This window comes from Schistocerca gregaria, chromosome 2 (genome assembly GCF_023897955.1).
Source record: "Schistocerca gregaria isolate iqSchGreg1 chromosome 2, iqSchGreg1.2, whole genome shotgun sequence".
NCBI lineage: Eukaryota > Metazoa > Arthropoda > Insecta > Orthoptera > Acrididae > Schistocerca > Schistocerca gregaria.
Window position 1 is genome coordinate 502,595,051 of NC_064921.1, and position 26,433 is coordinate 502,621,483.

The 26,433-nt window shown below is 42.3% G+C and overlaps 1 protein-coding gene across 2 annotated transcripts in view; it reads right to left on the reverse strand.

The window, feature by feature from the left end:
- Positions 1 to 26,433, reverse strand: part of LOC126328425 (box A-binding factor-like) — a 470,780-nt gene that overhangs the window by 237,893 nt on the left and 206,454 nt on the right. The window lies entirely within an intron of this gene.

The following is a 26,433-nucleotide window of genomic DNA, read 5'->3' on the forward strand; positions in this document are numbered from 1 at the left end:
AGTGGTTCGGAGTCAATGTCTCTTTCAGGTGGCCCTGTAAGTGGCTGGGTAAGGCAGTTAAAATGTTGGAGGAAGCAGAGGGCATACCACTTTCAATGTAAATATTTCTATCAATGCAAAATTGCGATATTACCCAGACAGTTATCCGCCCTGAAACCTTATACTCAGCAGCAAATCTGAATGTAGTGAGGAGACTGGAGCTTTTGGAACAAAGGTTCCTCAGAAGAATACTGGGACCTCTAAGGGCAGGAGACAGCCAATACAGAAGGCGAGTGAGGCAAGAAATGTTTACCCTGTATGACGGAATTTTGATCATCATCCATAGAAGGAGCATATTCTTCAGACACATACTTCTAATGGGCCAGGGGAGGTTGAAGAAGAAGAAGAAGAAGAAGAAGAAGAAGAAGAAGAAGAAGAAGAAGACCTATCAAAGCATTCCAGTAACCAAACCAACTTTCGTGTTAAGGACAGCTTTACGAACTTCAGATTCGTGATCAAACTGTCATTTGCTTGCATGTCTTAGGTTTATTCTCTCACACAATACCAACAGCAAATTGTCACAATAACACCGCACTTGCAGCATAAAAAGTGTATGGGCTGATTATTCCTATGTACTGTAGCGTTGAGTAATCAAATACTGTCGCCACTGTTTTGGAGAAACACTACATCATGATCTTTGATGACTATTTGAAATTAATAGGAGACATACCGCAGTCGCGAAAGACCTGACAGCCACTTAATGTTTATTTCACGATGAAGCAAATACCATTCACTCGGTAAAGAATTTTGAACCAATAGAAAAAAGTATGTTGTCTGGGCGAAGAGCGCCCATTCGGAATTTAAGTAAGGTCAGAAGCGCTCCAAGGAAGGGTAACAGACTCTTGTTCTCAGTACAAAGGATGTTGCAAAGCTGTTCGTTTAAATTAAAACAGTGGGTACTGAGCATACGATCTTGTAATTCCACAACCGCAAACATTAATAAAAAATGGAATCTCTGAGGGAAAAAATCACACATTGAGAAAGATTTCCAACACTCGCGAACTAACACAATTTCTATCCGAATACACAGAACAAATCCTTGGAAGACGTCGTGGTAAGCTGTAAAACGACCGATAGTGGTTTTACTATCAAATAAGACGCAATGAAGCAACCACGGAGGTAAAAGAAAGATTCAAGAGTTGGAATTAAATTTCAGGGTGAAATGATGACATGGTAAGGATTTGCTGGTGACATTGTAATACTCTGAGAAAGTTAGGAGGTATTACAGAACTTACTCACTCAAATCTCAGTCTACTGAGTACAGACTATGGATTAAGAGTAAGCAAAATAAAGAGAAAATTGTGGAGAAGTGGTGATCAGCGACAAATTTGATTTTAAAGTTGGGACCTTGTTGTAGATGAAGTGAGGGAATACTGTTGCATAGGAAGCAAAATAACGTCTGACACACTGAAAGTGGAGGCATAAGAAGCAAAACAGTACAAGTTAAGAGAGCGTTCCTCTCTAAAACGAATTCACTTGTATCGAAGAGAAAGGAAAATATCAAATATGAGAAAAAAATTTCTGAGATTGTACATTTTGACCGCACAGTACTGTATAGAATTGACAATATAAGAAATGAGGAGATCCTGAGCAGTATCGGTGAGGAAAGAAGCATAGGGGAAACAGTAACTAAAAGACAGGACAAAGCATTCGGAAATGTCTTCCATGGTACTAGACAGGGCCATGGAGGACAAAGTTGTAGGGACGACAACATATTCAACAACAACTTGGGGTGTTAAGTGCTACTCTGAGTTGAAGAGATTGTCACGAAAAGGATCGACAGAAGACTGATAACAAAATTACAAGGGTGTTGTATTAAATCAGCAAGAGGGAACACTTTTATGAGATGACAAGATACCAATAAAAGCAAAATTAACTATGTTCCACAGCTACTTTGTACCAGTATTGACCACGGTATCGAATTATGTCCCCTCACGAAAGAGAGAGAGAGAGAGAGAGAGAGAGAGAGAGAGAGAGAGAGAGAGAGAGAGAGATAGAGAGAGAGAGTTCAGGCATCAGAAATGAAGTTTCGTAGATCCACCGCTCAGAAGACTAAAAGCGCAAGTAAAAGAATGAGGTGGTGAGGAAGAAAGCCGAAATCAAGGCGTCCGTTTTCGACAGAATCAGCACATTCATACTACGATGGTACTGGCCTGCAATGAGGCTGGACTTCAGAAGAACGGCCCGAATAAATTGGGGAAGAGAGCTGGAAGCAAAATATCCCGTAGCAAGACCCAGAACACGTTGGTTGAACATCACCAAGGAAGACAACGCTGCCAGAGGAAGGACATCGGATTATGTTCTCCGTAATTTATAGATGGACGGAAGAAAGTGGAAGAGGCTCAAACAGTAGCTGTAAAACTGGAACTGCACAATTATGATGATGATGTATCGACACAAGATTCCACTCGCTAACACCAAAATGTATAATAAAGTGAAATCAAATGAGGAGAACTTTTGGATGGCGCAGAGTTTCAACTACGTACTGCACCAGCTTTTTGTAACTATTGGGGGGAGAGACAGCTTTATTTTATTTACGTCTCATCAGTTCGGTGACCTTAGCTAGCTGCCATCTTCTCTAAATCGATTCCTGTATCAGAAACCTTACTCGGGAACAATCTTGCTTAAAGGATTAGAGAAATTAAAATCGTTTCAAACTTCAAAAGGCAGCTAATGGTGCACCCCCTATCACAACAGCTCTTTCTTCTTACAGCTCACTCTCTTCAACCCTCTCTCCTCTTCCACCTTTCCCTCCCCTTGTCTACAGAGTTCTTTACTGAAATTCTCTTCTTTACTGGCAACAATTTTCAGTTTCATATCAATCTTCTCCTCTTTCGTTATCCCTTCCACTTCTTCTAATACCAAACAAGGCTTCTAAAGTGCTAAACTAAACAATATTCATCAATAATGCCTTCATTATTATTATTATTATTATTATTATTATTGCAAACTATTATTATTTTGATTGTTATGTAGTATTCTGGTAAGTGTTGTTCCCGGTCAGAGGTAACAGAGGGCCTCAAGGCTAAAGAAATGATAAATAAACATTAGCTAGACTGGGAGCAGTGAGTGTGGAACAAGACGCCACAGGACATTCGCTAGATTCTCTCTTAGTGAAACCTTCTAAGACCCAGGTCGTCAAGCTTCAAGGTTAATTTCTTTCGCATAAACATAGAGCCACTCCCAATCTGGGTTAGAAGGAAAATCTGATGATGAAATTAAACAGATATTCGTTAAAAGCCGTTGTTGGACAACAATTTTCAATTGGTTTTGTGTACGCATTTCAATATTCGTAAGGCATTCGAAAAATATAGAATTCAACGAAAGAGCCTGCGACGGTAGAAGACACATTTACATGTTAATGGTATTACGATCGTTTCGTGGGCAAATGACGCTGCGGCAACAAACTACAAGTGCAAAATAAATCTGCAAAAGTCACTGAAACTTTAGAATATAGTTTTATGACATTCCAGAATGTTTAATTTGTCAAAGAACAACATCACAGTACCACTAAAAGTTGTTGTAAATAATATTAATTCACAGACAACTAGGTTCAGTCAAGCGACTATCATCAGGTCACAGATGAACACTTTCTCTACACACATGACAAAGTCCCTCGTCGCATTTTTCTTTTTCTATGCGAAGGAAAATCTCATGAACTATTGAAGGCATGATGATACAGTTTTCACTAACGGATAGGCTGATTCACGAAAATGGTTGGTTTGTATAATTTTTACCGCTAGCCTACGCCAGGCAAGTCGTGAGGCCATGTGAAGTCCAACCGGGCAGATTGTCAAGTTTAAAAAAGGGAGGAAACGGCGGTCGTAATGTAAGTTATCAAATATTTCTTTACTGTAAATAACTTTTTATGCCTAGATCGCAATTTTCAGTATACAGTTACAGCACAATGACTTGTTTCGGTTGTTTCCTACAGTCGTCTTCATATCGTTTACAAGGGTAAAAATGTGGTGAACATGCAATGAAAATTATCATTATTAATTGTGTCCTGTAGTGGATGCATTCGTATTGTGGGTATGTAGTTGGGTTGTAAACAATAATCGTAAGTGTAAACGTCATCTTACGAGAATATGGTTTAGCACCTGGTTCGTTCATGATAAAGTTTTTAACTACGTATTGTCATAGTCTTTTTGGCCAAAAATAAATTAAAATAGTGCCAAAATAAGTAATTCGGCAGTGTAATATAACACAACAGCTCCGACAGTGTACCAATGATGAAAACGAAGCGTTGAGACGTCAAACTCTTAAGTGAACGACTGTCATACACGAAACTGTATCACACGATTTCCGCACAACAGGTGACGCAGAACTATCAGTATCTCACACAGGCTGTGCTGCCAATCACAGTTAACACCGAGACATACCCTCACACCAACAGACATCAGTAGACATTAATTTCTGGCCAACAACTACCCCCTTTCCCCATCTCCTTCCAAATTCCCCAGCATCCACTCCAAAGGCGAACAGTAAACAGAAAGTTTTATGTTCAAATGGCTCTGAGCACTACGGGACTTAAACATCTATGTTCATCAGTCCCCTAGAACTTAGAACTATTTAAACCTAACTAACCTGAGGACATCACACAACACCCAGTCATCACGAGGCAGAGAAAATCCAAAGTTTTATGTTAATTTAGTTCAGGACAATTTGTTTTTATGGAACGATTTTCTGTATTATACGCGCCTGAAGAGGGGCTGAATATGCTTGAAACGCGCTGTAATATGTTTAATTTAATACAAAATAAATAGAAGTGACATTTAACAGAAAAGACTAATAATTGTTCACAATAGTTACGGTTTCCAAACGTAGGCAGTATGGCCACAATTAATTAAGAATGAATCCCACTTTATTTGGAGGGTGTATGTACAGAAACGCAAATTCAATACCGGCATCAATGACCAAGCGAGACTCGATCCCACGGCCTCTACAAAAGCATGTGAAGCTGTTACGATGGTCAAAGGAACACTTATCTTTGCAGCGTACGTGAGTTAATATTTCTTGTCTTATCAGGTGGCATAGGCCCACTGTTGCGAACCACACATAGAAAGAAAATACCCATTCATGAGCGTATTTAGAAAGTGAAACACGAACGTTTTACCCCTTTAAATATTCTAACCGTTCTTCCGAACTTTCTGTAGCATACCTGAAAACGTCTGCAGAAAATCACCGACGTGGCGAAGTATATCCAGATGAACGTTGAAGAGTTGCTGCGTAGAGTAGTAACCACAGTGGAGCATGGATTAGTAAACACACTGGACGGAACAGTCCCGGCGGCACATGCTGGCTCGGGGCTCGCCCGCGAATGAGTAATCTTCTACGACTGTTTGACGGCTGGAGGCTCCCTTCCACCCTCTTCGTGTCTCCCTTAGAGCTCACTAGACGGCCGCAATCCGGGGGAACCGCTGGGTGACTCACCTCAAATACCGGTATTGTGCCTACTCCGCGTGTTGTCCAAGCGGTAGTCGAAATGTAAATGACGAGTGGCAGCAAGAATCCCGATATTTTTAAGATTCACTTTTTTTCCTTGTATGTCCAGACATGTGACAAGCAAACCTAGCTCGAGAAAGAGACTGGGTCTGTCCCGCCTTTCATACTTTCTGTGACTCATCGCGCGACCGCAGCTTCTTATCAGGAACCGGCGCAATCCTGTGCCTCTCGACATGTGCCAATTGCAGGATAACTACTTCTCTGACGGCTAGTGAGTAGTGTATGCGAATAGGAAGGTGAAGCTGAAACATCTTTGGAGTGCTCAGTAATATCGAGCATACAATGGGCAGAGGGAAGATATAATGTGTGGAGGGGGTAGCGAAATATTTTTGAATTACTTTGGATAGATCTCTGACGTTCAGGCAACAATGTCTGCAAACAGGGAACGTGACGAATACCGTAAGCAAACTCTATAAATTGAGAAAATCTTGGTAAGGTGGGAGGGATGAGAGAGGAGGATGGGAGCGTCCTGTGCAGTGGGGCTCGACCCCGAGCTACACTGATTCGATTACTGTAAATGGATGAAATTTTCTCAACATTTGGCCAACTACTGATGTAAGGGGCACTGGTGCGAGAACGACTGAGTCGAAAGTTATAACTCAAAATAGTTCTTATCCTCTAACAGTAAAATACGTTTACCGGTACTCTTGTTGCTAAGATTGTAGGGTAGGCAACGTTCAAAAGTGATAGTATGGACCAAAACAAGAGAAAATAATCTGTAAATGTGGACTCTAAAGCGCATACTTGAAGAGCTATAACCACTTGCTCAGTAGAAGAAATGTGTTTCACACTAGCGAAGATGAACAAGTGCTCCTAGCTCTTAAGGAATGCGTTTTAGAGGCCATGTTTATTAGGCAGTTTTTATTGTTTTGGTCCATACTACCATCTATGAAAGTAGCCTAGCCATTAATCTTAGCAACAACTATGCCGCCACACGTATTCCGCTGTCAGAGGTATCAGAAGAATTTTCGCTTACAACTTTCGATTCTGTCATTTCTGAACAAGGTTCTCTTGACTCAGATTGATACATTTGCTCTTCTCCTGCACCCCTCAAAGTTTGTGTCATCACCAAGAAATCATCCCGTAAAACTATGGGCAAAGTTCCCCGAAGAAGGAAGCGCCAAGTTTGGATAACTACAAAATGCCGAACACTTATTGGCTTGTGCAAAATTCAAACAACCCACACAGGCGACGAACTGTCTATAGTAAATACAAAATATTAGTTGAACGCTATATAATTCTGGAAACAGAGAGATACACGAAATATCGAATAGAACTACATTAAAATCATAACATTTACAAAATATTTTTGTCAATTAACTATGAAATACATTCCATTGCGTCATTTACTTCGTCGTAAACCTATATTTCTCATTAAAATATGACGGCATTGTACTTTATGAGAAGGCAATAAGTCCTTTGAAAAGTTACTTTCTCACCCTATGACGCTTTAATCTTATTTCCAATATCAAAACTTAATCATTACTTTATCTATGCTCCTCCTCACTATCTATGAACATTGTGTCAGTGCTGTTTCTTTTTCCCGATAAGAATTCTGTCATGTATAAATATATATATATATTTGAACCAAAATAATGATGTAATCTATGGTCACCGGTACAAACAAATATTTCCGCTTGTACCTTTCTGCTTTTCTCCTTCCCCTACTACGTCCAGTATGTAATCTGTACTCCTACCTGAATGTAATTTTCTCTTTCGACAGTGTTTCAGGCAATTTCACATTTTGGCACAGGAGCTCTAGTGAAATTTTGAATTTGTACTCTAGATCACCCCATTATGTACTCGCATTTATCCACTATCGTTTGCTTCCGTCTCTTTGTCTACGTTGGAACAAACCTTTGAAAACCCTATTACTGGCCTCGTCAGAAGTGATATAGGGAACTGATCCTGAAGGCCCTGGTGTTCACCAGAATTTAAATCGAAACCAATTATTCCTAGGACGAAAGAAAACACTACTTTGAACTCATCACTTATAAAATTTGTGGCTGACGACTTTTTCAGTAAACAAACTGTCAAATAACGATGTCGATGTTACGGAATCATCCGCGAACATCGGTCAAACATTGTACATCACTCTACAACAAATATTTCCAGTGCGTTTCCAGAATGAATTTTTCACTCTGCAGCGGAACGTGCGCTGTTATGAAACTTCCTGGCAGATTAAAACTGTGTATCGGACTTTGACTCCAACTCGAGACCTTTGCCTTTTTGTGGCAAACGCTTTAGAAGCTGAGCTTTGGTAGTTCAGTCGGTAGAGCACGTGCCAGCTAAAGTTCGAGTCTCGATCCGGCACACAGTATTAACCTGCCAGGAAGTTTCATTTACAATACGCTTCCACTAGAGTTGAAGTCTGTTACTGACAAAGAAGAGATCTTCAAAGGGAAACTGAATGGTGTTCTGTTGTGAAACAAATTTCCCTGCAGATTTCATTTATGCGCATTTTCTGTGTAGGTTCATTTAGTAAGCAAGAAAGCATCATAGAAATGGTCAACCAATTCCAACGGCATGCGCTGCGAGAGAGGCGTTCTGCATTATGGTGTGGTTTATCGTTAAAGTTCCTGGAACGTACGTTCCTAGAAGAGTCAACAAATATATTACTTCCTCTTATGTATGTCACGCGAAAAGATCATGAAGATAAAATTAGTTAAAATCGATCTCATATGGATGCTAATCGGTAATCTTTTTACCTCAGAACCATTCGCCACTGGAACAGGAAAGGGGAAGAGAAGTGGCTTGCAGAGTATAGACTTACGTTACATTGATTTTAACTCAATAAAGTTCACTGTAATGTAGAATTTTTAATTAAGGATGATCTAAACCGCCATTCTAATTTGAGTTTTCCAAGAGTTTTGCACATCGTTCCAGTCAAATGTCGAAATAGCTTCTATAGAAAAGTCATGGTCAGAACCCTTCACTTTCTGTGTCCATTATTAATCTTTGCAAAGTAAGTAAATTCTTACGCTTAATGTTTAACAACAATACTCATCACTTGAGGGTATTTTTGTTCTGTCGTTGCAACTACGAAAATGCGTGTTTTTTTTTTTTCGCCAGACGCGTTTAGCTTTATTGAGGTAAAGCATGATCAGTGGCATGTAATTACGTTATTTACGTTTTTATTTGCTATGTCAATAAGTTAATTACAGACCACTGACGATGCTTTGCCTCAATAAAGCGAAACGCGTCTGGTGAAAACAATCACGCATTTTTGTAGCTGCAAAGACAGAACGAAAATATTCTAAATAAAAGAATTATTAAGCAAGTACGGACACTACGGCCACACAAATGAAGAAAATAATCATAACAATTAAAATAATAACTTCATCGCGATTATTTTCAAAAAAATGGTTCAAATGGCTCTGAGCACTATGGGACTTCTGAGGTCATCAGTCCCCTAGAACTTAGAACTACTTAAACCTAACTAACCTAAGGACATCACACACATCCATGCCCGAGGCAGGATTCAAACCTGCGACCGTAGCGGTCGCACGTTTCCAGTCTGCAGCACCTAGAACCGCTCGGCCACTCCGGCCGGCTATTATTTTCATTCCGACTTTCACATTACATCAGTTTTATATTCTTGATTGTTTGTTCAATGATATTTTGGATATATACTGAAATATTATATGATCATGTGTTAGTCACAGACGACCGTTGGAATAAAAATAAACAATTGTTCCTTTATTAAAATAACAATTTTTTGCTTGACAGAAACTTCAGAAAAGAGAAGATATGATCTTTATTAGGAAACCGCAAAAGCGTTTCGTTGTAGAGATGGCTGGTACATTATTCGGCAAAAATCATTGCTTTTTCACTACAGACCCAGCCGATTATTGCTGCCTCACATCGGTCAGTGTGATTAGAATATCGAAGAAGACTTTGTTTTAACGTTCAGTCACCATCGACAACGTTAAAACCACAACAGGAAATTGGATTGGGCAAGAAAAAGGCAGCAAATCTGACCCGTAATTTTTTTAAAACTTCCTTTTAACGCTCTTTACACAGATACAAAAAGGCGAATCAGGACGACTGTGCAAGAGTGGTAGCACTGCTTTTATCAAATAGCAGAAACCTTCTTGACGCTGTGTCTCGTCGTTGCTGTTTAGGTCTAAGCGTCCTCCAGAAACGTCTGTACATGCATTTTCGAGACGTGCCACGGGTCACGTTAACAGCACCTTACCGTCAGGAATGTGAGGTCAGATTCTGCTGCCTCTAGAGAGCGCACGAAGGCAGGCAGGCGGCGGTCACACACACACACACACACACACACACACACACACACACACACACACACAGAGAGAGAGAGAGAGAGAGAGAGAGAGAGAGAGAGAGAGAGAGAGAGAGAGAGAGAGAGGGGGGGAGGGGAGGAGGAGTAGGAGGAGGAGGAGGAGGAGGAGAAGGACGGGAAGAAGAGGGGGAGGGGTTATTAACTTACACGGTTATATAATCCTAAGACAATGTAACACTTTCGTTGCTGCATTTGAAGGAAATGAAGCTGACGGCACAGGAGAATCTGTATCTCGCTTTTCAAACGTGATGGCCGGTACACTATAAAGAGCTACTGGCACGGTTCAGATCACACGTTTTCGTAACTTCAACAGATCCGGAAGGAATTTTTCACTCGTCTCTAGGTGCCTGCATTTGCATATCAGCGTGATGGACCGAGTTCGACGCCTCACATTGTGATGTCCAGTACTTTCAACGTTTCCACACACTTGCCCCAAATACACAAGGTTAATTCAAAGTGTGGGGTCGCTACTCCCCCATCGGACGCTTCCCAGGTGGCGGATAGGGGAAAGCCTCTCAGATATGGTCCTTAAGGTGTCGAATAGTTATAAAATACAGATTGTTCAGGTTACGCTCCCACTTCAAGCCACCCTGGCGAAGAAATTGAATATTTTTATGAAGGCCTGGATAGCACCTGCAAAAAAAGGCAGCGATTGTCACTTCCAGTTGGTTATTGGCGACTTTAATGCAAAAGTTGGCACCAAGAAACAAGGTGACTCAGTGATGGACAACTATGGGATTGATAACCGAAACGACAGAGATGAGAGATTAGTTCAGTTCGCTGAGTACACCAATATGTCCATCATGAATACGTTCTTTAAGAAGCACCCTGACCGAAAATGGACTTGGAGGAGCCCAAATTTCAGTGTCAAAAATGAGACATACTTTATTCTATCAAACATTCTGTAGATTGTACAAGACGTATGGGTGCTAAATTAGTTCAACGCTGACAGTGATCACCGTCTGGCGAGAGCAAGGGCCGAACTCAATGGAAGAGATGAAAGGAATAAACTTATGAAAGGGAAGAGAAGTGCAATCAACCTCAAAACCTGGAAGAACATTCGTCGAAATTCCAAGAAGTCCTCCAAAGCAAGTTCCACGTACCTAAAGTTGGAAATTTGGCGGAAATGATTGTTTAAAGTGCACAAGAAGTTGGGCAGATGACATACGGTTTGTGACGAAGGTTAAGGACATCTTAGAGAGAGTAGGCTCCTTAAAATGGCAGTGGACTGGCCACGTCGCGACAAGACGGCAGATAGACGAAGCTAGTACTGGAGTGGAATCCGAGAGAGCATCGGAGGCCTAGAGGAAGACCACCGGACAATGGGACAAAGATATCAAGATAACTGGTATCACCTGACAGAGAACTGCGCAAGACCGTTCCAATTGGAGAGGACTACTGAAAGCCTACCCGAATCCACGACTCGAAGAGGCCACATCATTTAATGATTGAATTGACTGATGGTGGTGATGTGATGACGATACACCTGCAGAGCCAGCCTGTCTGTCAGCGACTAGAGAGTACCGAGATGTTGAAAATTTCAGCACAAATTGGCCGAACTCCTGGACTGTAGGACACTGTGTTGGCGGATTTAGAAAGCTTTTCACACAGCGCAGTAGGATTGTCTGATTTCACATGTTGGCTGTTTAGGGTGTTTAGGGAATTCACGAGAACGTACATAACATTTGGAAACACTGAAGCCGTTTCTTTAACTAATCCTCTTTTTTTTTTTTTTTTTTTTTTTTTTTTTGTAAAACGCCTCGATTATTTATTCGTAAGTGCATACGAATTTTTTACGATGCGCCCGTATTATTTCTGCTGGAAGCTTGCTTACATATTTGTACTTCGCCTTATTTCAGTTGCTACATTTGATTAATTTTCTGAAATATGCACTTCTAACATTATAATTGTGGCCAAAATGTGTTAAAGGATCAGCCGCAGCGTTACTGAAGAAACCTCCCTAATGTTCGCTTTTCGTCCTCCGAGAAAATTAAGATAACGAATATGGTAAACGAGAATCAAAACTGGGTGCTAATCTCACGTGAGTGTTTGTGCACAATCATGGTTTCAGTAGGACTTTCGGTCCTAAATGTAAGCCCCTACTGCGTTACTTTGCGGCTCCGAACTTCGGCAGGTTACTTACTCTCGTCTGTCTTATTCCTAAAGAAAGTGAAATGGCGCAATGTCAAATTGTTTCCATAAAGAAAGTTAGACTTGGGAAAGGTAATCTAGAGGTTTAGAAGACATGGTCTCGCGTAATATTTGCCTCAATTAAGGGTGATTATGGACACAGCTGATGCATATTGTGCGTAACACATCTCCGATAGCTTGTCGGTTTAAAAAATGAAACGATTTTCTTCCATTCCTAGCGAATTCTCGCCATTACTGTTTGACGTTGCGCCCACAGTGATGTCGCTTTAAACGAATGCACAAGGGTCGCCGAAAGATCTGGCAACGGCTTTGCTAGATGGGGCAAACGTCATCAGCTTAAGCTATCCACAGAAACAAACAACTTAAGCTGCGTCGCACGTCTGTTCCTCGGCCTGCAGCATCGTTCAGAAACAGGATACAGCTTTGGCCCGTTCATGTCAGGCCCTTTCAAGGTAAGGCATCAAATATGGCTGCAGAAGGACAAAACTGGCGGGATATAGTCTTTGTAGCGTTCCTCTGCCACCTTTCCTGACAATCAAAATAACGTTTATGTTTATAATACTTCCGCCGGACCATAAATCTTAATGGCCTGGTGGCTAAGTTAATTAATGAAACAAAAGGACTAAGGTCAAACTAAGAATCCAAAGGTTTGGAGTTCCGCTCTTGTTCGGTCCTATAATTTTGTCTCTTATCGCTTCTTCGAGTTTTGTCAACTAATGTGAAAAAAAGCTCTCTGCACCATGGTCCTGTGTCCAAGTTAAATTACAGGTCCTCCTAAAACTGACTGGGTAAGTCAAGCAAACCACTTCCAATACAACCACGAAAGTGGTGTCGTGTTCGGGTTTAAGACAGCTTTAGTTTGTAGTGTTAAGTGCTGGAAGCAATCGGCGATGTGAAAGCCTGTACACAGTGGCCAAAGCAAAATGCTGAGCCATTCCTTTATTCTCTTATGTGAGGTTTACGTTTTGCATCACATTTGCCATCACTTCTATTCAGACAAGCGGCCATTCTAGAAGGTGGATCAGTGCTTTTGCTAGCCTTTCTGATTTATTTTCTACTATGTTTCACTCGATAAGTCTCCACCACGTCACTGATATAGAAATAACCGCCCCTTTAATTCTGTTTCAAATGACAAAAATGAACGTTTATTGCCGCAGGTGACTGTTTTAGACTCCCCAGAGCTCAGTTCATGCACTTATTTGTGTTGTACTACAAGAATGTAATAAGTCTTGCTTTTCCTAGATTCCGACGACTCGAATAATAATGCTTAGACTTCCAATATTAACTCCATCTTCTTGTTCTTCTTGTCGTCCTATTTCTCAACCTAAACTTCGGTGTTCTCGTTCATATTTTTTCCTTTATTGCAGTTAGTCCTTCTGTGTTCTTAATTTTTTTTTTACATAGACGCATCATAGAAGACTGGCAACGGGAATGTGAATTAACAACGGGAAACAAAGGCAATATGTACGCGATAATTCACCTGTCAGTCCCCCATTCCACGAAATCTCATACAGTCCCAGTGCAAAGGTACCTCGCCTCCGAAATTGCCAGACTCAAATTTTACAACGGATGGTTGCGTGAACATCTTCACAAGCTGCATGTTGTAAGCCAACTTTCTGCACTTGGGTACAATAAGAGAACGCAGATCACCTTTTATTTGTGTGGTCCAAAGTACTTAGAAACACAACACTGAGGTGACAAAGTCATGGGATAGCGATATGCACATGCACATAACTCGGTAGTATCGTGTACACGAGCTATAAAAGGGCAGTGCATTGGTGGGGCAGTCATTTGTACTAAAGTGATTCAAGTGAAAAGTTTTCAGACGTGACTATGGCCGCACGACGGGAATTAACAGTATGATAGCTGGAGCTAGATGCATGGGACATTCCATTTCGGAAATTGTTTGGGAATTCAATATGCCAAGATCCACAGCGTCAATGGAGTTCCGAGAATACCAAATTTCAGGCATTACTTCTCATCACGGCAAACGCAATGGCCATGGCATTCACTTAACGACCGAGAGCAGCGGCGTTCGCATAGCGGTGTCAGTGCTAACAGACAAGCAACACTGCATGAAATAACCACAGAAATCAATGCGGGTTGTACGACGAAAGTATCCGTTAGGATAGTGTGGCGAAATCTGGCGTTACTGGCTAAGGCACCAGACGACAGACACGAGTGCCTTTCCTAACAGCACGTCATCGCTTGCAGCGCCTTTACTGGGTTCGTGGCCCCATCACTAGGACCCCATACGACATGAAAAGAGACTGGTCAGAGCAGTCTCGAATTCAGTTGTTAAGGGCTGATTGTAAGATTCGAATGTGGCGCAGACACCACGAAACAATGGACCCAAGTTGTCAATAAGGCACTGTGTTAGCTGGTGGTGGCTTCATAATTGTGTGGGCTGTGTTTACATGTTTTCCCCGATCATTTACTGGAAATGGTTACGTTCAGCTACTCGGAGACCATTTGCAGCCATTCATGGACTTCACTTGTGGATGATAATACGCCATGTCACCGGGCCACAAATGTTCGCGATTGGTTTGAGGAACATTCCGGACAGTTAAAGTGAGTGGTTTGGACACCCAGAACGCCCGACATTAATCCCATCGAAGATGTATGGGATATAGTCGCGAAGCCAGTTCGTGCACAAAATCCTTCCACGGCAACACTTTGACAATTATGGACGGCTATAGAGGCAGCATGGCCCAATATTTCTGCAGAGAACTTCCTATGACTTGGTGGGTCCATGCCATACTGAGTTACTGCATTACGTCGGGCAAAATTAGGTCCGACACGATTTTAGGAGGTATCCCACGACTTTTGTCACCTCAGTGTATTACAAGAACTTGTGTAGCTTGGACATCCATCGTAAATCTGCGTGACAGCGTTGATAGCAACATAGCATCATAAAATTCTGTACCCATCGTAGAATATTCCACACGATGCACAGATTCACTGCTGCCGCAGGTATCCGTATTTAATTCTAACATGGGCTGACAATGGTCTGCACAAATATGTTCTATAACATTTTATTTTACTCTCATTGTATGGTATTAATACAGCGATAATTTCTTATCAGTACCTGTACATTTTATGTAAGTATGAGCTGGATTTAATGTGTAAGCTAAAGGCCAATAAATTCATTTTTTTTTAAATTATAATGTCTCTTCCACTATGATTATTGTATTTCACCTTATTACTTCCGCTCTTCGAACTATCTCGTCAGCCGAAGCTGTCTGTACACGATATCTTCAACATTCTCTCCCGGTTCCACGTTTCTAGACCCTACTATCTTTTTGTTCCCAGGTTCTTTAGAATCAAAGTTCTTGACAATATACACACACATATGCTACGCATGCAGTTCGTCCCGAACCGTTTCCTGATAGGCTGGAAGGCTTTGACTGACGTCAACACTGTACCTTTGAACAGAAATGTTTTCTTTTACCTGTGCTTTACTGTCTTCACACACACTGTACTTTCCCCACAACCTACGAGGTAATTTATCACGACAGTTCCTTGCTTTCAAAAATAGACGATTGCATTTGGTTTTTCGTTTCTAGAGAATTTCACTTTTTCTCCTACTCATTTTAACCACGATAAACTGGGCCACTACCCGTGAAAGAAACATTTGAGTTCCCTAATTCACCACGGAACACACATTTCTTCACCTTTTACTTGAAGCTCTGCCCAAGCGACAGACATTCATCAGCTAAAATTACTTACCCCTTCTAGAAAGTGTGTCTCAACTGTTCTCCACTTTACCATGTCACTACACAACTCCAGAGATCTTTCATTTTGTGGTATGTGCATTTGCCCCAACACAATAATATTAAACTCCCTCTTCCACACTGTGTCGATATTAGAGCAAGATTTTATCGTTCTTTTTCTTTTATTCAAGATACTCTCCCATTCACCTAATATCTGTTTGGTATGCACACGAATAAAACCAAGACAGACCACTACAGTTTTAAGATAGCCGTGTATTTTCACTGTATCCACTATTAGGTGTTCGTCTGGGCGTATATCAACTCCTCACTTGTGTAAGTGGAGGAAGGTGGGAAAGAAAACAGATGAAAATGACTCAGTGCGAAATTCAGTAGACAATGAGAAATTAGATAGTTTATAATATCCTAATTCAGACTAGAGAATCGCTACGCTGCCAAAGAAAATGAACGGAGTAGTAAGCGACGTAAGAATAAGTCACCATCAGAAAGGCGCTGCTAACTTGTCATCCGAAACAGAGCGTACGAAATCCTGAAAGCTGTGTCGATATAATGTAACGTGATTTTTCTTACGTTAATTTAACCTTCCCCTCGTTTACACGAGATGTAATACCGTATTTCCTACTGTTTCTACTGGTCTCACTATGAGTTTAAATCTGGTTAGGATCTCATTGACAGTTAATTTCCCCGTATAAATGGTTAAAATGGCTCTAAGCACTATGGGACTTAAACATCTGAGGTCATCAGTCCCCTAGACTTAGAACTTCTTAAACCTAACTAGCCTAAGTACATCACACACATCCATGCCCGAGGCAGGATTCGAACCTGCGACCGTAGCGTCCGCAGCTAGTGGTCGTGCGGTAGCGTTCTCGCTCCCCACGCCCGGGTTCCCGGGTTCGATTCCCGGTGGGGTCAGGGATTTTCTCTGCCTCGTGATGACTGGGTGTTTGATGTCCTTAGGATAGTTAGGTATAAAAAGTTCTAAGTTCTAGGGACTGATGACCATAGATGTTAAGTCCCACAGTGCTCAGAGCCATTTGAACCATTTGCGACCGTAGCAGTCGCGCGGTTCCGGACTGAAGTGCCTAGAACCGCTAGGCCACAGCAGCCGGCTTCCCGTAGATAATTTCCCGAGCTCGAAACCTCATTCCACTCGAACTAATACAGCCCTTTTGTGTCCCAGAAGAGTACAAGCTTCGCCAGGCATGAGTAGCTTGATTCTGTTTCTTGGGTTATGTATTTCCAGGCATTTATGCTGAAGAATTAGGAATCTGACGGTATTGGATAAACAGCTATTTCGTATTAAAGTGAACGAAAAATATATGAATTTGGAGCTACCGAATACACATTTGATCGTTGTTCCCAGTAGGCGCATTGTTTTCATTAGCTCTCCCCGTCTGTTGCATACTACCTCAGGGCGTTCTGCTATTTATAAAGATACCAATCAATGTTTCTGCAGTTGACTCTTATCTATAAGTGACTCACGATCACTCCATATTGTCTGACCTAGTTTATGACAGCATTTAGCTTAGTTTTCGTTGGTATAAGGTCTGCCTTTCAGAAATGAAACAGTTCGTTGTTTCTAGAAGTCGTTACAAAAGCTTGTTTTTGCATATCGCAATCTTACTTTAAAAACTTGTTTATCTCTTATTTTCATATCCGAAAGAATTTTTTAAAACATTTTTCTGCCATTTCTATCTTTATTTCAGTCTGACTGACGGTATTTTAACTGAAATTAGCATTATGTCATGGTAAGTACGTAAATTATTCCTTTTCGTAACAGGATTATCTCTGTTATCCTTTTACTATTTCCACTTACTGGGAGACAAATTCCTAGAACTGTGCTGGCATAGAATGTGTACTATTTGATCTCCATGAGAGGTCTCGAGACGCTGATTTTCCTTGGAAAAAAAGAGTATGAAATGTATTATTTGTTCACTTTCTCGTTCAGCATATAGTTCTCTACAAAAAAAAATTAAAATTCACTCCATTAAATGTTTTACATTCCTGTTGATGTGTAGGATGCGGTAGATGAACGTGAGCCAAACTGATACTTTATATGGAAAATCAAGTACGTCTACAGGATGGTGAGAAACTGCCTGATAGGCTTGCAAGGCTGCTGCAGGGTAGGTTGTGCTGAGGAATGATTGTTAAGAACAAAATTCGAAACGCTGGCCCGTTTACGAGTTACTTAGCACTAAAGTTAGCCAGTCAGGGCATTGTGCGCGCAAATTTAGGCAGCAAGCCGGCGACGGTGTTTGTCCTTTGTTCCCTAAAAGCATACAGGAGAGCGATACAAAAACTGGACGTGAGATGGTAGTAAAGATAAAATCCGAGTCAAATGCTGACAAGTCCCGTGTGCTATCATCTACGCTATCAGAACAACTGAAACTAATTGTATCTGGCGAGCCGCTTCAATTTGCGCGCTCAACGGTGTGATTGACTAACTTCAGTGATAATTAACTCGGAAACAGCGCAACGTATCGAATTTTTCTCAACAATCATTTCTGAGCATAACCTAACCTACAACACCCTTGCAAGCTTATCAGACTGTTTCTAACCACCTCGTATATTATTTTAGCGTGCCGAAAGAAAACCAGACAAAAAGGCATAAATGCGGGCACGTGTTGGGCTTGTGATTGTCCATTATTAATTAGACGATGTATTGCGGAATGAGCCAGCAAATGTCAGATCACAAAGCTGTTTGTACACGTTTTACCTGATCACCGTCAATATTAATCGCAAGTTCATTACCTACATACCGTATGAAATGTCGAAATTGCTGTCGTATCACGAACGATAAAAGTATGAAAACCTCAGCAGTGACAGATCCCTGGAAGTCGTAGTTTGAAGTGTTTTGTCGACTTTTCGGCATACTAAAATGGGTGCGTGCGCTCGTGCGCTGGAAGAAATCAGTAGGAGGTTAGAATTTAGCATCCCAAGATTTTAGCGATCCGAGATCGAAGTCACGTCTTTATCATTGCACCAGCCGGTCCGGTGACTTGCAGAATAAATATGTATAGTACCGGTACCTCTGAGTGAAAGTTTATCTTTTATGTTAGTATGAGTTATCATTAACGTAACTGTAATCTTGACTCTTCCATGTTTCATTCACGGAGCAGTTCCTGATGTAATGATACACCTCAACTGAAATCTGGAGCTTTCAATGTTGCACTGCATTGGCGACTGAACATAAATAGCCAGAAGCAGCAGAAGATTTCAAAGACACTCGCGTGGTAATCTGGCCGCAGACTTTAGCTTCATAGGCACTGTCGGACACGAGATATTTTGTGTAGTGGGAGAATACGCAAAGCCGAGCGATCTCCGAAGGCGATGACGGGATGTGTGCCGTATTTGCAGAGTGTAAATAAGAGTATCGTCTCCAAACAGACGATAAGGCGGTGTGTAGCTGCTATCTGGGACCCGGGTCGGAATGTCACACACTGCCGCCCAGCATCAACTCCGCGCGGCGCCGTTCGCATCGGCGCGACGAACAAAGGACCTCGAGACGGTATGGAGCCCGCCCTCAGAGCTACCTGTCTGAGCTCCACCACTCATGTGAGAGATAAGGTTCATGGTGAGGATGACCCTGGACTCAGAGTCTTATTCCTTTTTAAACACTTTTTGTTGAGTGTCCCATGGATGCGTTTGGAAGAAGCAAGGATAAGCAGGAGGGAGGGAGAAAGGGGAACAGAGACACACACACACAGAGAGAGAGAGAGAGAGAGAGAGAGAGAGAGAGAGAGAGAGAGAGAGAGAGGGGGGGGGGGGGGGGCGAAGGGAATCTACACTCCTGGAAATTGAAATAAGAACACCGTGAATTCATTGTCCCAGGAAGGGGAAACTTTATTGACACATTCCTGGGCTCAGATACATCACATGATCACACTGACAGAACCACAGGCACATAGACACAGGCAACAGAGCATGCACAATGTCGGCACTAGTACAGTGTATATCCACCTTTCGCAGCAATGCAGGTTGTTATTCTCCCATGGAGACGATCGTAGAGATGCTGGATGTAGTCCTGTGGAACGGCTTGCCATGCCATTTCCACCTGGCGCCTCAGTTGGACCAGCGTTCGTGCTGGACGTGCAGACCGTGTGAGACGACGCTTCATCCAGTCCCAAACATGCTCAATGGGGGACAGATCCGGAGATCTTGCTGGCCAGGGTAGTTGACTTACACCTTCTAGAGCACGTTGGGTGGCACGGGATACATGCGGACGTGCATTGTCCTGTTGGAACAGCAAGTTCCCTTGCCGGTCTAGGAATGGTAGAACGATGGGTTCGATGACGGTTTGGATGTACCGTGCACTATTCAGTGATCCCTCGACGATCACCAGAGGTGTACGGCCAGTGTAGGAGATCGCTCCCCACACCATGATGCCGGGTGTTGGCCCTGTGTGCCTCGGTCGTATGCAGTCCTGATTGTGGCGCTCACCTGCACGGCGCCAAACACGCATACGACCATCATTAGCACCAAGGCAGAAGCGACTCTCATCGCTGAAGACGACACGTCTCCATTCGTCCCTCCATTCACGCCTGTCGCGACACCACTGGAGGCGGGCTGCACGGTGTTGGGGCGTGAGCGGAAGACGGCCTAGCGGTGTGCGGGACCGTAGCCCAGCTTCATGGAGACGGTTGCGAATGGTCCTCGCTGATACCCCAGGAGCAACAATGTCCCTAATTTGCTGGGAAGTGGCGGTGCGGTCCCCTACGGCACTGCGTAGGATCTTGGCGTGCATCCGTGCGTCGCTGCGGTCCGGTCCCAGGTCGACGGGCACGTGCACCTTCCGCCGACCACTGGCGACAACATCAATGTACTGTGGAGACCTCATGCCCCACGTGTTGAGCAATTCGGCGGTACCTCCACCCGGCCTCCCGCATGCCCACTATACGCCCTCGCTCAATGTCCGTCAACTGCACATACGGTTCACGTCCACGCTGTCGCGGCATGCTACCAGCGTTAAAGACTGCGATGGAGCTCCGTATGCCACGGCAAACTGGCTGACACTGACGGCGGCGGTGCACAAATGGTGCGCAGCTAGCTCCATTAGACGGCCAACACCGCGGTTCCTGGTGTGTCCGCTGTGCCGTGCATGTGATCATTGCTTGTACAGCCGTCTCGCAGTGTCCGGAGCAAGTATGGTGGGTCTGACACACCGGTGTCAATGTGTTCTTTTTTACATTTCCAGGAGTGTATTTGGGAATCATTCAGAGATCTAAATTCATTCTGAAGAGCCAAACCATTCCGATCAGCCTCAAGAGAGAGGCAATCAAAGTGTGTTAACTTCCAAACATCGCTCAAGGAGTGGTCTCTGTAGCATAGACTCGGCGCAACTCTAAAGTTATCTTATTGTTTGACATGGTTGAAATGCACATACGCCGTCTGTTGTACTGAAGCTTTCGATTCAGGAAAACCCTTGCTAGTAATCAAACAAAATAAAATTGTTATCTGGACTACCTAGGGTTTTTCTGAATGCACTGCTTCACTAAGGGAGAGTTGAAACGTGCCTGATTGTGACCTCAGTTCGCAGTAATATACCAGACCTGGAAACTCGTGAAAAAATCAAGACAACATATGCAATAAGCATACAGTGGCACTCAGAGTGAAATCGACGTGAGATTACAAGACGGAACGCGAGTACATGCGTTTACAAAAATATTTGGAGTGCAAACTCCTGACATGGCGAAGTGTTGGAAGGCTACAGTTACGAATGCCGGTCTACAGAACTTTATCCAGACGCTACAGACCGCACACCTTGGTGTGAAACGAAATACTAAATTCAGGAGTCTGCGAAAAGAGTCAGAAGTTGAACAAACAACAACAGCAGCAACTACTACAAAGTATTACTACTTACTGATGACGCCATGTAAAACCAACTGCACTGTGCTTTATTCAGTTGTTATTCTTCATGAAATGTCGGAGCTTTTAGACGACAGGAACTCTAAGAAGACGTACTTTCACTATTTAAAACAACCCAAAAATGGCGCTAAAGTTTCTAGTGCAATTATTTATCAAACAAACCAAGACGGTTAAAAAATAGGATTTTGATTTCGCCGAATATGAAGGATGAGCGAGTGTCTCGCAAAGTAAGATTTGCAGATTTTCAAATACTACGGTGTAATATTTGTGGCCCAATATGTGCTGTGTATCAGTTCATTTATTCGACCTGGATGTAGCAGTTCTCAGCGTAAATTAAATCATTGGCTACTGAATTGAGAATATTACGTGACATAATTTAACTTGCACATAGTGATTAAACTCCATGTTTGGTAGCAACATGTAACATTCAACATGATCTATGAAGAACACATGGGCTGGAGGTGGCGACGTACTGCCGTAAACACCGTGCCAAACTGCTTTTGAAGAAGAGAAAGAAGACGAAGACGAAGACGAAGACGAAGACGAAGACGAAGACGAAGACGAAGACGAAGACGAAGACGAAGACGAAGACGAAGACGAAGACGAAGACGAAGACGAAGACGAAGAAGAAGAAGAAGAAGATAACGTAAATATGTTACACTATCTTCTGTAAAATGCGTAAATTCAATTCCAGCAGCTGAAATGTACAACGTACAACGCAGTTCGAGATCCCGTTTATTCCCTGCGTATCTTAACTTGATCGAGCTGCTTCCAAAAGCAAGATGAGGAAACTGCAGAAAGATTTCAATCGAACCGCAAAAAGTGCTGTCGAGGAAAAGGAACAAGATTCTAGAGGAAGACCGACAGCGAAACAAAGGGCCGCCAAACGAGAACTTAAGTATATGTTCCCACAACATATCAGCTGAAAACCTGTTAAGGCTGGTGACGTCAGCAGCTAATCGTTTCCACTGCTGTCTCGCGATACCAGACGGGCCACATACTGACGGCTGGACGCGGTCAAACCCCCCGTCGTGTAGCTAGCGCCAGTATAAGCAGGTGCCCCCCTGACACCTTGTCCCATGTTTCGTAATCAGTAAGGCCCGAGCACAATACAGCAGTTCATTCTGTGTACACACAGTTTCCCAAATAATTGTACTTCAATTGTTTTTCTTTTCAATTACGCTCTAGAGCAGAATACCGCTTTGAGGCAATGGCTAACAGTTGATTGCCTGGTATGAAAATAATCCGACTTCCAGGTTAATTACGTGGCTTTGGTTATAGCGAAAGGAGTTTTCTGTTGGCAAATGTTTGTTTCCAGTGGTAAGACAAGGTGCACAAACTTCATTATCCTTTATAGTTAATAGAGCTCTATCGAAAATATCGGTGAGTCGTATATGAATCTACGGTTGCAGTGACACCTTCCATTGTGCCACTATCAGCATTGTCACCTTTAAGAAATGCAAATTATTTGGCAGCGAAAGGGTATGCTGTATTCTTGCATGTTGCTACTGATTTTTTGAGCTAATTTTAGTTACTTTCATCTTCAGTCCGAAGATTGGTTCGATGCAGCTCCTCACACTAGTTTATCCTCTGCAAGTTTCTTTCCCTCTGCATAAGTGCTGCAGTCTATAATCATATGAATATTAACTGTATTCAGTTCGTGGTCTCTCTGTACAATCTTCATCTCCCACCCTCCAACCTCTACCCTAAATTCCCCTCCTTACCAAAATAATGATTCCTGGGTGGATCTTATTAACTGAACCTTCCCTTTAGTTAACTTGTGCCATAAATTCCTTTACCCCAGTTCGATTCAGTACCTCCTCAATAGTTATTCGATTTATCCCTCTAATCTTCAACACTTTTCTGCAACATCAGAATTGAAAATCTTCTGTTGTCTGCACGTACAGTGTGCGAAACTGAATGGTCTAGATGAAGCAAGTTTTTCATGGAAAATTGATCTGCGAGAGACAGTGTTGCTCATGCTGCTTCATAAATTCTGAATCAAAAGAGTTTGTAACTGATAGTTTCGTTGTAGAGAAACAGCTTAGGGCAGTGTATATTGGTCGTTAGATTCTAGAATACTAACACTTAGATTCTGGTGCGAAGTTTCACAGTCCACCTTGACTAGCCAGATAATCCACGCATCCCAATTTCTACACAGTCTAATAGACTGTGATTTGTTCATGAATTTCAGTCGGATCTGCCACTAACTTTATGTCAATGAGGAAGTCTTCCTCAACACCGCCTGCACGTAAGTCGTCTTAAACTGTCTTCCCTGCCTCTGTGCATTAAATTACCTGTGTATTCGTCGACTGAGTCTAATGGGCAGATGTTGGTGCCATAAGACTTCGACCCAGAATATGACTTTCGTTTTGACAGTACTCACTTCCGAATTATCAGTGTTGTATACATTATACCATATGAAGAATGGGGAATGCTGAAATGTAAAATTTCGTAAGGCGTGTTTTGATCAGTAAAATTTTTACGCGTATCTCTAGGAACATAACGGAACACACTGCCATCATACTCAAATATGACTATAAATATAGTTTTGCCGCCACCGCTGCCATCAGGCGTTGTCCTGGATCTTTCCAATGATCATTTCTCGTCGGTTTTCTAACGTGCATCATGCATGAACATCCATATTAAAGTCTCTTATTTTTTATTGCTTTTCACATTTTGGAGTCCTAATTTCATCAGCTTAAATATGAGGATCATACCTTAGTAGTTCATTTCTCTTCATTAGTTCTCTCTAACATCTTCCCAAAACTGTCAAATTAATGTCACATGTAGCTTTTAATGTTGTCCTTGGCAAGAGCGTTAAGGTATTTCCATAAAGTATCATACTCAGAACTAAATATCTGTAAAAAGCTGTAACAGTTTGTGTGTTTCCTTAATTTTTCACTTTATCATATTTATCTGCATCTCTAACACAATGCCAGTTACAAATTTACGTTTTATTGAGAGTATACCCGAACTTGAATCTTAATTACATGCTACATATTTTTTTATTTGTAATACAATTTACAAAACTGTACGCTCCAGCATGAATACAGGTCATACAAATTGTTCGAGGTGGTTTCCCAAACATTATATGGGGTGAACAGTGAGCAGTGTCAGTCCACAGAACCCATACACCTAAGCAAACAATGTAAAGGGAAATGCAAAAAAAAAAAAAAAAAAAAAAAAAAAAAACGCTCAGTTTATCCGCGATTGTTAAGATTTCAGAAACCACCTTTTCTTCTTTAGATGCATATGTACCAACAAATGTGTGCGACCACATTGTCCATAGCTTTTTTTACCTCCTGCTCTGTGTGTGTGTTTGAATGCTTTGCAGTTCCATCCACTGCCTAACATTTCAGTGAAAAGATCTCCTCTTTACTCTGTCTTCAATTATCAGCTGCAAGAAGAGATTTGTTTCATGTAATATGTTCTAAATATCCACCTCTGCTGTACGGAGGCTTAATGTCTGCTTCATCAGCAACCCACCACACATCAGCGCTTTGAAAATGCCTAACACACAGGGGACAATTTTCTGGGCGTCAGATGGCGATGCTCCGACCGCCCACGAGAAGGCGGCCGAAGTGTCATTAGAGGCCGAGGGCCACATGGGCCTATTCTCTTCCGTAAGGCCAAACGGTATTCTAGCACTGAGTAGTACCTATAGCAGTGCCAAACGGTATCCTAGCACTGAGTAGTACCTACAGCAGTGCTCGGGCCAGACCAGACAAGTTCACTCCAATTAAGTCTGCTGGGCAAGGTGCCAATTCCGCAAGGTTTCAATCAGTCAGGATGCTCACTCAAGATCCACATCCACGACATCGCTGCCATTCGCATGTGCCTTCAGGAGCTGCCAGCTGCGGATTTAGAGTGTTCAAGGCCTCCTCACGAAGAAGATGGGGAGTCTGTCGTTGTGGTAGACTTGTGTACTTTTGAATTTATTCCTGTTTAACTTACAAATGGCTACACTCTGGACAGTTTTGCTCTCTACAGGACTCTAAAGTTTTACAATGTGTATGTTTAATTATCATAGACTTAGTGACAATCTAACTGGTCTTCACCACCAAAAGTAATACTGTTCTGTTTCAAGAAGTGATTTTCCGTTTCGTTTCAGTCCACATCGGAGTAGATTTGCTATTAATTTTTGGTAAATAAATTTTTCCAAACATTTCTAATTGGGTACTTTTTGTGCCATTTTCGGTAGACATGTCAATTTCTTTCTTCTTAATTATACTAGACAGTTACTGACACCAGGTGCGTGGCCGTGTCCAGACACGCTGTTATCCATACACGCAGCTGCTCGATGCATGCACCGCCCGATGGACGCAGGCCTGTCGGGGCATTATGATAAGGGTAATTAATGTTCACCTGGGCTACCAGGAGGCCTGTGGCAGTAATCGAAAACACTATGACAGCCCTGAACTACGAGAACATTATTGCGGAGTACCAGTATCCTATCACGCTCGATGTCTCCTTCAGTGGCGATAACATCTCATAGCACGGTAATTGTTCTTGTTACAAGGCAAATTTGAGCTACAGAGGTCTGAGAAGCATGGTAATGAACTCGCGCTGGTATCTTGGCCACTAAATTCGCCTGATCTGATCCCGACGGAACACATCTGTAACACTATCGGGCAGAAACTTTGTATCCACTAATCACCAGTGTTGTAGCAATTGTCGACGTGTGGGGTGTAGCATTGTCCTGCTGGAATTGATAAAGTCCGTCGGAATGCACAATGGACATGAATGGATGCAGGCGATGAGACAGAATTCTTACGTATGTGTCACCTTTCAGAGTCATATCTAGACGTATCAGGGGCCCACATCACTCCAACA